Source organism: Paroedura picta, chromosome 12 (assembly GCF_049243985.1).
Source record: "Paroedura picta isolate Pp20150507F chromosome 12, Ppicta_v3.0, whole genome shotgun sequence".
Taxonomy (NCBI): Eukaryota; Metazoa; Chordata; class Lepidosauria; order Squamata; family Gekkonidae; genus Paroedura; species Paroedura picta.
In genome coordinates, this window is record NC_135380.1 from 44,490,367 (window position 1) to 44,501,682 (window position 11,316).

Sequence of the window (11,316 nt, forward strand, 5' to 3'; positions counted from 1 at the left end):
AAAGGAAGGTGGAATAGGAATAGATCAGGGGGATGCTGTGGACATAGTTTACCTTGATTTCATTACGGTTTTTGATAAGGCTCAACAAAATGCGGTATGAATCCTGTTACTCTTAGGTAGATTGAGAACTGGTTGACACATCGCACCCAATGGGTGCTTCTGAATGGTTTCTCATCTTCTTGGAGAGGAGTGACGGGTGTAGTGCCTCAGGGTTCTGTCCTGGGCCCTGTGTTGTTCAACATATTTATAAATGATTTGGATGAAGGGGGTACTTATTAAATTTGCAGATGATACTAAACTGTGCAGGGTAGCAAACACACCAGAAGACAGAATCAGAATACAAGATGAGTATGAGTTGATTAATGTTCTCCCCAGTATTCTACTGTTTTACAATGCTTATTATTATCATTATATTGTTGTTACTGTTATCACCGCATTATTACAAACTGAGTTACCTCTTTTGTACATACCCAGGTCCCTTCCGTACATACCCAGGGAGTTGCTGATCGCCACTGTTGGATGGTAGGTGAATTTCCTCCAGGCCAGGCTGGATTCTGGAGATTTTTGGACTCTGTGTGGGGGATCATTTGGGCATGAGATTGGGGTTACTGTGGGTAGGCAGGTAATTGTGAGTTCCTGCACCGTGCAGGGGGTTGCACTAGATCCCTGGAGATCCCATCCAACTCTATGATTCTATGATTAAACAGTGCAATAAGACCAGGAGTGAATCTCCCCTCTGCATTGTATTCGATTTCCATTATGATTTTGGGTGCATTAAATTTACCCTCTGCAACTTCCATGATTGATCCACGGTGACCCTACCTTTCCCCTGTGATATCCAGGAGCGGATATAAATTGCTATATTTGAAATTTCCAGTATAAGTGTAGATCTGTGTTTTGTTGGATTAACCTTTGTCGGATTTGCCTTCAACACTGATATAGCAAAGCAGTCTGTCCCTGATTGGTCAGGACGTCAGTTCAAAGACTGCCTGGATCCCGGTTGCAAGACTTCTCTTACAAGAAGAGTTATTTTTGCCCTCATTTTGGGATCTGTTTTAAAGTGATTACGTTCCAGAAGCCCACACCTCTCAGCAGAGATTTGCCTCTTGGATTAATTTCCCCCTACTATGTAAGGATGCTGTCTCCAATCCGTTCCCACCCCCTCATTCAGGAAAAGAAAGAGAAACAAGTAGCCTCATGCTGCACTTGTCTCCTCCCCCGGCTTGCTCTGGCTCAGCAATCAAAAGATAGAAATAAAGCACTCTCCTTTAATGCCAGCTGGACTTCACCCGACCCCCCCTCCCCCTTGCTCGTTCAGGAAAAGAAAAATAAACAAGCAGCTTTGCGACCACCATTCCCCTCCTGCTCTGAGTTTCCCCAATCAAGTGCAGAACAATTTCTGTTTCAATTTGGGGGATGGGAAGGAGGAAGACCCAGGTTCAAATCAACAATGGAAAAACAAAGTAAGTGCAGAACCAGCCCAAGACAGCAGAACTTGGAAACCATGCAACAGAGTTATTGGCCATTGTAATTCAAGTGATGCAGACACAGTAAGATGGTGATAATACAGGGCTGGAGGGCTTCCTACTGGCTCCCCAAACCACCTGATTCCTGTTCGGCAGACAGTCCAGCTGCACCCTCTGTGCTGCTATGGTGGCTGTGAGAAGTGGTGCCTGCCCTTCAAGCTGCCCTGACACAGGGCAGAGAGCATCTAATTCCCCACTTCTAGACCCTCCCAGGATCTTAGACACTGTGTGGATCAGTGCTTGGGAGGCATCCCACAGACTAATTGGCTGGAATCCCCAAGCTATTTTTCCCCTAGATGCTCTTTCTAAATCCCCTCACCTCATTTCCAGCGTCACCCATTCCTCCCATTGCTAGCCTGCTTTATTGCCAGAGACATTTATTTCCTTTCTTGCTATTAATAACCTCAAGTGTTTGTTGACTGTTATTGCATTTCTCCACTTAGGCCTTGTCTAGACAAGGGAAATTTGCACCCGATATGATTTAGACACATGCAATTCTGCCAGGGCCCAGTGTTCCAAAGTGGGTGGCATCTCTTAATATTTTCCTTGCCCAGGTCAGTGTTACGCCATCAGGAGAGCTCAGCAGGGGTAGCCGTGGCATGAGAGGTGCTGTGGAGCTCCTGCATAAAAGGGACTTGGGTAAACGGTGCCCAAGAGTGGATTCCCAAGCCACATTTAAAGATGGCATAGTTGAGCACCGATTAAGACCCAGGGCCAAGGGTCAGTGGAGACGTTTTACATCCCCCCTTTCCATCAGGAGCACTTGCAGAATCAGCAAGGAGACAAAGACCAAAGTCTCCCAGGCGAGTGGGACAGCCAAGCGAGGGCATTTGCAGGAAGCAGCCCAGCCCAAATTCCAAAATTACCAAACTTTACTGCGGCCAGTGGACAGCCCCCATTTATAACAACCCTGCTCTAAAGGGTTGTGAGTAAATGACTGTAATATACGTGGGTTCTTGGGGAGAACTCCAGGCTACTGGGCAAACGAACAGCAGCGAGCACCCAGTGTAGCAGGTGACAAGAACCCCCCCCCCAGAAAACCCCAACTTATATGCAGACTGCAGGCAAAAGAATCTCCCACAGATGAGCCCAATTGGCTCAGTTTTGCTTGAATGATTTAAAGGGATTGGCCCCCTCAGCAGGAAACCTCACAACACACTGGCTGGTTTCTCATCTGGCTGGATCCTGCCTCGGACCTCAAGCTCGGTCCCCAGGAGTGGCAATTATTATTTGAGCTCTGTGACACTTTTAGAACCAACTAAGTTTTATTCTGGGTCTGCCATATGCACAGAGTGAAGAAAAAGAGCTGGGGATTTGTACCCTGCTTGTTACTACCCCAAGGAGTCTCAACGCGACTCCCCTGGGAGGGAATTCTCGGTTTTCCGGTGAGGAAGATTGGGATTTGAGTCTGCTTCCTCCACCAAGTGATGTATCAACTCCAACCAGTAAGCTTCTTCTTCTCCTGCCCTCCCCACTCTATTTAATTTTTTTTAAAATAATGATCGCGTTACAACAAGAATTTGCAATAACAAGAGTGCCTGCTTTCTGGGGATGCTCCAGAAAGTTAAAAGAAAAAAAATGAGGATTCCAGATTCCCCTTGCCCGCCTCCCCACGTCCCCTTCCAGCATCTAAATCAGGGGTAGCCAAACTGCGGCTCTCCAGATGTCCATGGACTACAATTCCCATGAGCCCCTGCCAGCAGGATATCACGGGGGAAAGGTAGGGTCACCACGAATCAATCACGCATGTTGCAGAGGGAAAATTTAAAGCACCCCAAATCAAAATGAAAATCGTATTCAGTGTAGATGGGAGGGAATTCATTCGAACTGAGAGTTTGAATGAAAAAGCCCCATGCAGACTACATCCAGGTGGACACTTTAGTTCCAAAAAGGTTTGTTTTCGATCCCTCAGATGAGAGTCTCTCTGAACAGTTCTGGCTGTAGTATAGAGCTGGGCTGCAGACTATGGACACTCCAGTATGTTTAGGATGTTAAGGGCAGGGTTTTTCAGGTACTCTAGGTGGCCAGGAAGATCTCTTTTTTCTCTGAAGCCTGCACTACTGCTGAAAGATGCAATTCCTAAAGCGGCCCTGACAACAACCCATTGCACGGGTACAATAAATGGTTCCATTACTTAGGGGCATAAGAGTGAATGACTCCACTCTCTCTGACGCCACCTGTCTTTTGCTCAGAGACCCTTTTCCTTGCTTGGGTTCTTTTCATTTGCCCCTGTACTTCATGGCTTCCTGCCTCTAGCACCATAATGCCCACCAGCCCTTTCTCCTCCTAAATGCATTCTTATTTGCTCTCCCCATCCCCACAATGGCCACACCTCTCTCTGCTGCCTTTCCCCTTTTGATTCCTTCAATTACTTCCCCTCACTCCCCCGGTTGCCACCTTCTCCTCTGACCCCCCCTCCTACTCCATGCACCTTGTCCTGAACACTGTGGCACTGACGGTCAGAGGTCTTTGCATTCCTTGTTCGTTCCAGCCTCCATGCACCCCTTGCAACGCTGTCACTTAGCATTCAAGGGCCAACTCGGCTCTATGTTGCTGCCCTCTTATCACCCTTCTGGCCTCATGTCAGTTCTTCGTTTGGACCTTGCTACTTTGCCCTGATTGTCCTGCAGCTCCCCCCACTTTGCTTTCGGTTGAGTTCAGCACTCATGATGGGCATCCCTCCGAACTAGCGACCGCCTGCCTCTTCTCCCCAACCTTCTCCCTTGACCTCTTCCTGTGGATTGTCTCCCCCAAATACTGCCTTGAGCTGTCTGCCTCTTGCCTTCCCTCTCTCTTGTCTCTCTCCACCTGGCCGCCTTCCTTGTGTTTCCTTGATCACTGCCGACCCTCCACCTTCACAAGATCAGCCACTTGGGCCATCTGCCTCTAGTGAGGCTGTGGTGGTCTTCATAGCTTTAGCACCTTTCCTGTCCCCCTTGTCCACTCCTGAGATTACAGCTCTGCTTCAGACTCCTCATTGCCCACCACTTTCCCCCCTCCCCCGCCGTTCCCCCAAGAGCTGTATGCCTGGTTACTGAGATCTCATCAAGTAGCAACTGATGCACCAGTGAAATTGCAGGTGACTTGATCCATCAACCATTCTTTTACGGGACAATCTTCATGTTTTCTCCCCTCCTTCTCTTTTCCAACATACAAAATGCCTCTCCAAAATCCAAACCCATCGATTGTTTTCTTATCTTTGCACATTGTCCCCTTGTATTGGCTCACCCCTCACCTGGAGGGGAATGTTCACCCTGCGTTCCCTTCTGGCTCCTTTACCACTCAGTCAGCTCAAGCGGCCCAAAATTTGGCGTTCCTCTCTCCCCCTCTGTAGCTATGTCTGTGGAAGCGGCTTCTGAGTGTAGCCACCATGTTTCATTCCCAGATTTCTGTGTTCCGGAGATGCACTGTGTGACAGGCTCACCCACCCACCCACAAGCAAACAGACTGCCCCTCTGGCAAGGGGACCCAAAGTCCTCGCTTTGCTGACCCAATTATCTTAAGAGATGACAGTGGGAAAGAAGAGGAGGTGGCTTCTAAGATGAATTGTTCAGAGAAAGAAAATCTAACTCCTCTTCATCCTTATGCTTCCAAAGCTGCGATGTTTTGACCTTCTTAGAAGGATGGTGCAATGATTTCTCAGACAATGAGAGTGTGGTTGTTCTGGTCTCCTCGCCAGCTGGCTCGAAATACTGGGGGTGTCGTTGTACAGCTTGCTTCTAGCCCAGCGGTGCCAAACACACCTTGTACAGCTTAGTCACACGCTGCAGAAAAGCAACATTGAAGTGATGGTTCGTACAGGTGGTACGTACATTGGGCATTTCCACACCCTTTAAATGTAGTGAAATACTTACCTTTTGTAGTCATTATATTCCGGTCCTCCATATGACGTCACCAACATCCAGCATCTGGGCAGTGACCGGCCTGCTACATCCTGCATTTTAAAGCGCTAGTTGGGGAATCGCATAAAGCGGATCCCCCAACCTATTTAAAGGTAAAGGTATCCCCTGTGCAAGCACCGAGTCATGTCAGACCCTTGGGGCGACGCCCTCTAGCGTTTTCATGGCAGACTCAATACGGGGTGGTTTGCCAGTGCCTTCCCCAGTCATTACCGTTTACCCCCAAGCAGCAAGCTGGGTACTCATTTTACCCACCTCGTTAGGATGGAAAGCTAAGTCAACCTTGAGCCAGCTGCTGGGATCGAACTCCCAACCTCATGGGCGGACAGCTTCAGACAGCATTTCTGCTGCCTTACCACTCTACGCCACAAGAGGCTCTCCAACCTATTTAGTGTAAGCTAAAAATCTGTAACCTCTCCACAGGATGTGTTAATTAAGCCATAAGGGCTAAGTGGGAGGAGAAAGGGGCAGAGCCTGTCCGTGATAAAAACTCGGAGTGGCCACTGGGCACTTGGTCCACCCTGGACTGGCCACTCACGGGGTTTCGACGCAGGGAAAGGAGCAGGGACCCCACGTCAAAGACGTGGTGGCCCTGCTCCTTTCCCACCACCAACCCAGGGACCTTCGCTGCACAGGGCGCTTCCAGGAAAGGAGCAGGGCCGCTGCATCGAAGACGCGGAGGCCGTGCTCCTTTCCTCCTGCCGAGCAACAAACCTTGCCCAAGGGGGTTCCCCTTCCCGAGCCTCCCAGCCCGCCTTCCCCCCAGGCTGCCATTTCACCCCTCACCGTGGCTACTGCCGCCAGCCGCCTGCCATCGGCCGCCTCCTGCAGCCGGCGTGGGGGCCTGGTGCCGCCTGGGAAGGGGCACCTTGTGCCCCTGCCGAGCTGCCCGCCACGCTTGCTGCCACTGCTACCGCCAAGGTAAGCCCCCCCCCCCACAGCCACCCACTCACCCTCCCAGCTCTTTTGGCCCTCTTTACCCCCCGAAATGCCGCCAAAATGCTCGCAACCACCCCACCCCAGCATGATGCCTCCCACCCTACGCGCCTGCCCCCCCGCCCACCCACCCCACATGTCGCTGCCACGCTCCCCCCGCCGAGCCACCAAGCATACTTAACAAACATACTTAATGTCTAACCATACTTTACAGACATATACACATCATCTTAAAAAAACAACCCCCTCCTATAATAAGAGATTAAAGTAACCCTTTAACAGTAACTTCTCTTTTACAGACATCTATGCTCTACTTTGCCATGTTGCCAGTGTCAGTGCCCTTTGGATAAGGGAGCCTTGGGGACTTTGGGTGCCTTTTTGAGGAAGCGGAGCCGCGTCAGTCGGTCTATAGAAGTAGAGATCTGTAGCAACTTAAATACTAACAAAATCTGTGGCAGAGTTTGGGCTGTCATGATTCATGGCTCACTTTTGGGATATGTTTTGTTTGAACATGTACAAGCAATGCATAAGGAGTGAATGGAGGCCAAACAGACACTCCTACAGGGCAAATCACCCCCTTACCTAATACACACCTCGTTTCAAATTTCACAGCCCTGTTACTTACTAATCAAACTTGTGAGTCTCCATTTCTAAATCAAACCCACAAGTCTTGTGCTGAATTCTCCGTTCTATGTTGTTTTGCGTTGTTTTTGCACCAAAGGCTTTTAAATATAGGCTAGATATCAGGGAAAAAAATGTCACAGTCAGAGTAGTTCAGCAGTGGAATAGGCTGCCTAAGGAGGTGGTGAGCTCCCCCACACTGGCAGTCTTCAAGCAAAGGTTGGATACACACTTTTCTTGGATGCTTTAGGATGCTTTGGGCTGATCCTGCGTTGAGCAGGGGGATGGACTAGATGGCCTGTATGGCCCCTTCCAACTCTAGGATTCTGTGATTCTGTTAAATGACAAATGTGCTCCTTCTCCAACTTTAAGAACCCCAAGCCTCCCCCCCCCCCATGATGTAAAGCTCTTCACAGACTTCACACCAGTCCTTTGCAACGTTTTGACCATGGAGCAACCCCTGAAATAGTCTTCAAGTAACCCTAGAAGTGATGCCAGCTTGTAACCCCTCCCTGCCTTGCCCCCAGAAGTTACATGTTTATAGTGTGTGTGGCATCATCACTAATAAAATGAAATGCTTGTTAAATAGGAAGTTAGTTTCATTTTTGTGTGTGCAGTACCTTGCCAGAGCAAAACAAAGAAACAGTCATCTCTGCTGTCATAAAGCTCACCATGAAAAGCAGCAATTCTCCTGAGGGGAAATTAACTTGTGATTTGGAGATCACTTGTAAGTTTTGGAGATTTCCAGCTACCAGCAGGAGGAAAGCAATCCTAATGAGAACTGAGAATATATTTTCCAGGGTCAGAAACTGCTGCTAGGCCAAGGGAAAACCTTTGAAGAAAGGAATCCATGTGCAGGCTGTGCACAGTCCTTGCACTGGATCCAGGTGTAGTACCTCTTGGAATCCCAGCTTCTAAGTAGGACCTGGGGATCCCCTGGAATTACAGTTCATCTCCAGACTACAGAGATCAATTCTCTTGGAGAAAGTGGCTGCCAGAGATCCATTCCCCTGGAGAAAGTAGCATTGGATACAATCCTCTCCTGGTTCAATATCTGAGTCCATTTGCTTGCAATGGCCTTCCTCCAGCCATTTTCTGCTGGCAGAAATCTGAGAAGAAATTAAGAGGGGGGGAGGGGGAGGAGCCAATGTGGGGAATGAAGCAGAATCAGCTCTTCCCTTCCATTCCTTTTCCGTTGTGCATGAATTCAACAAGGCCTCCTCAGACCAGACAGATCAGCAGAAAGCCACTCTGTCCTCTTGACTCCTCCCTGGGTTAGTTAAGATTAAATACCTCTCCAGTGGGGACAACCCCTCCATGGCTCTGTAGTACCCCTGGCTGAGAATGACTGCCTCACACCAATCCCAGTTTAGCTGTGAAGCAGACTCTGAAAGGGTGGCACAGAATTATGCTAAATAAATAGTTTGAAGGGGGAAGGGGGGTTGCAACCACATCTCAGATCAGAATCTTAGTTGCGCTTACTTGACTGGAAGTGCCTTGGTGTGGCTTCTGTGTCGGCACATATAAGGGCAACACTTGTGAGCCCTGTTGGGCTCACTAGTGGCCTACTCCCAAGTAAGCATTCTAGTTAAAAACATTAGAAAAGTGCAAAGTAGCCTTAGCAAAGTAGACTAACAAAATCTGTGGCCAGGGAGGAGCTTTCATGAGTCACTGCTCACTTCTTCAGGTATCTTGTTACTTCAGATACTCACAAAAGTCCCTCCCTGGCCACAAATTCTGTTAGTCTTTAAGGTGCTACTGGGCTCTTGCTCTTTTCTATGGCCTAACTACTGAGACTTTGCTCTTAACATGGCTACACATGGCTTGATGCTACTTTCCTTAGGGAGGCATCTGTATTCCAAAGTAAGTCCAACCTAAGTGGCCCGGGCTAGCCTCCTCTTGTTGGACCTTGAGAAGCTACGCAGGGTCAGCCTAGGCTAGGAATGAGGGAAGCAGGGAGGGAGGGAGGGGGATGAAGGGGAAAGGAAGGAGAAAGAAAAAGAAGGGAAGGAGGGAGGAAGAGAGGAAGGAGGGAGGGATGGAAAGACTCACAGCTCAGGTTATTCAACCACTTGATGGTTGGCTCACATCCTGTTTTCCTGTAGGGAACAGGGAGCCAATTTTTCAATGGACTGTTTTTCAGCCCATTTATGGATCTTCTGCAATGTCTTTCTAACAGTACAGCAAAATCGGCTTCCTGTACATGTGCAGTCATACTTCCCCTTTTCTTGATGCACCACCACTCCTCACAACACTCACGGGTCACATATATTTGTCATAAATACTTTGTTACTGTTTAGTATTTGTCTTAGTGGTCCTTAAAAACATTATGGGATACTAATCTATTTGGATTGGCAGTATTTTTGCACATGCGCAGTTTTGCAAGACCCCGATGTCAACCAGTTCAGCAGGCATTCAAGTTGCTCAGTGCCAAGTCAAACATACCTTGTGACACACTCACATCTGGTCATCACAGTCTAACACTGTAAGTTCCATTTTAGAACATGTTTACTGCAGAATTCACAGCATCCCCACTCACAACAGCATTCAAAACAAAACAAAAGGACCATTGCTACATTGCTTACTTCAGCTTACACTAGCTAGAAATCCTTAGCTCGCTCTCTTCTCTCTCCAGGCTTCATGTCATGTTTGCCCCATGTGTTTTCTATTTCCTGTTCATGAGAAAGAGGACATTTTTGATCAGGAAAACAGGGCAAGGGCAGGACAGATCCGTGTTTCCACTGCCCAATGGTTGCTTTTGGAGACAAATTACTGGTCCCTTCATGCATACTTTGGCCTCTATGGAAAACTAGCTTAAGTCCATTCCTAAGAACAGGCCTTGAAAGGGTCCCTTCCCCTGGCCAGGCATCTTAAGGTGGCTTTGGGCTGCAGCTCGCAGCCGCCCTGCTTAGCAGGCCAAGAGGCCCTTGTTAGCAGAGCCAGCCTAGCAGGCCGTCCTCATTAGCAGGCCGGGAGGCCCTTGTTAGCAGGGCCAGCCTAGCAGACCATCCTCGTTAGCAGGCCGGGATGCCCTCGTTAGCATTAGCAGGCCCTCCACCACCAACCTTTGTCCAGGGCCCTCTCCCCTTACCTGCTGCTGGCTCCAGGTACTGAAGTGCATCTGAGAGCAAAGAGGCTAAAGTCCAGGATCAGAGGGCGGGAGCTGCAGGGACAGGGCCAATCAGGGTGAAGCCAGCTTTGCGGCCTGCACCCTAATTGGCCCTATTCCAACTTGGGCAGCCAGACACGTTCCACCCCACTCCCCCAGGCTGTTTCAAAATTATATAGAGGAACCATAGATAAGGTTTTCCAGGGTTTATACACGCAGTGGTTTGATTAATTAAGGATGTCATCAACTATGTAATTTTTGTCCAGCTGCACTGCATCAAGGGTACTGTGATATTAACTATCCTCATACATGTAAACTTCAGTTACATGGATGATAATGGTTAAGATCAATAGCAGAAGGGATCTAATCTCCTAGCAGAGTCACTCAAGGCAGAATGGTCTCAGCTGAGACATCCACTCCTTCAGGGATCAGTAGCCACTTCAGCAGAGAGAGTCCCATGGGTGATGGGGGTGGAGAAATCTTTGAAGGCTACTCACTGGGCAGCAGCAATAGTAAAAGGTGACCCTGATGAAGGATCTTTTCTGGAGAAGAGCAGTGCCACTTCAGCTAGTCCTGGTTAGTACTGCAATGGTAAACCACTTCTGACCAGCTTTTACTTTAAAAACCCTATGAAATGAATCCAAAATGAAAAAAGATATAGTACTGGAAGATGGAACCACCAGTTCAGATGGCACTCAATCAGGGCTGACCATGGCTAGTATTTGGATGGGAGACTTCCAAGGATTTAGGTGATAATTCTTCCAAGGAACACTAGGGGTCATGATGCAGAGGTAGGAAATGGCAAGCCACCTCTGAAAGTCTCTTCAACCCTCAGATCTCCTGGCTACATGACACATAGTATAAGATAAGTAATAGCTAATGGGGAAGAATTGGGGAGAAGTACAAGTAATGTTATTCTTAATTATGCAATTGGACTAAAGTTGGAAGGGCATGAATGGATGCAAAAGGAAACTCCAAAGCTGCTCAACACATCTAATAGGAACATGGAACATGAGGAATATGAACCAAACTAAACTCAAAATTGTAAAATGAGAAAGAGAACGTTTAAACACTGTAATCCTGGGAGAAAGCAAGCTAAAGTGGACTGGATTAAGAAACTTTCAGTCAAAAGATTACAAGTGTTTTACTCAGGGAATGACAATCACAGAAGTTTTGCTTAATTGTCAGGCGAGATATAGCAGTCAATCAGGGGCTTCAATGTAAA

At 48.2% G+C, this 11,316-nt stretch overlaps 1 long non-coding RNA gene across 2 annotated transcripts; it reads right to left on the minus strand.

Moving 5' to 3' along the window:
• Nucleotides 1–4,556: 4,556 nt before the first annotated feature.
• Nucleotides 4,557–10,097, minus strand: LOC143821733 (uncharacterized). 2 transcript variants are annotated; one of them, XR_013225889.1, is made up of 3 exons: nt 9,568–9,835; nt 5,381–5,460; nt 4,557–5,290 (listed from the first exon to the last, which is right to left on the minus strand). It is a non-coding gene; the product is annotated as an uncharacterized LOC143821733 (long non-coding RNA). The 2 variants fall into 2 exon arrangements; XR_013225890.1 differs by lacking the exons at nt 4,557–5,290; nt 5,381–5,460 and adding exons at nt 7,419–8,091; nt 10,074–10,097 and having other exon boundaries at nt 9,568–9,654.
• Nucleotides 10,098–11,316: the final 1,219 nt, after the last annotated feature.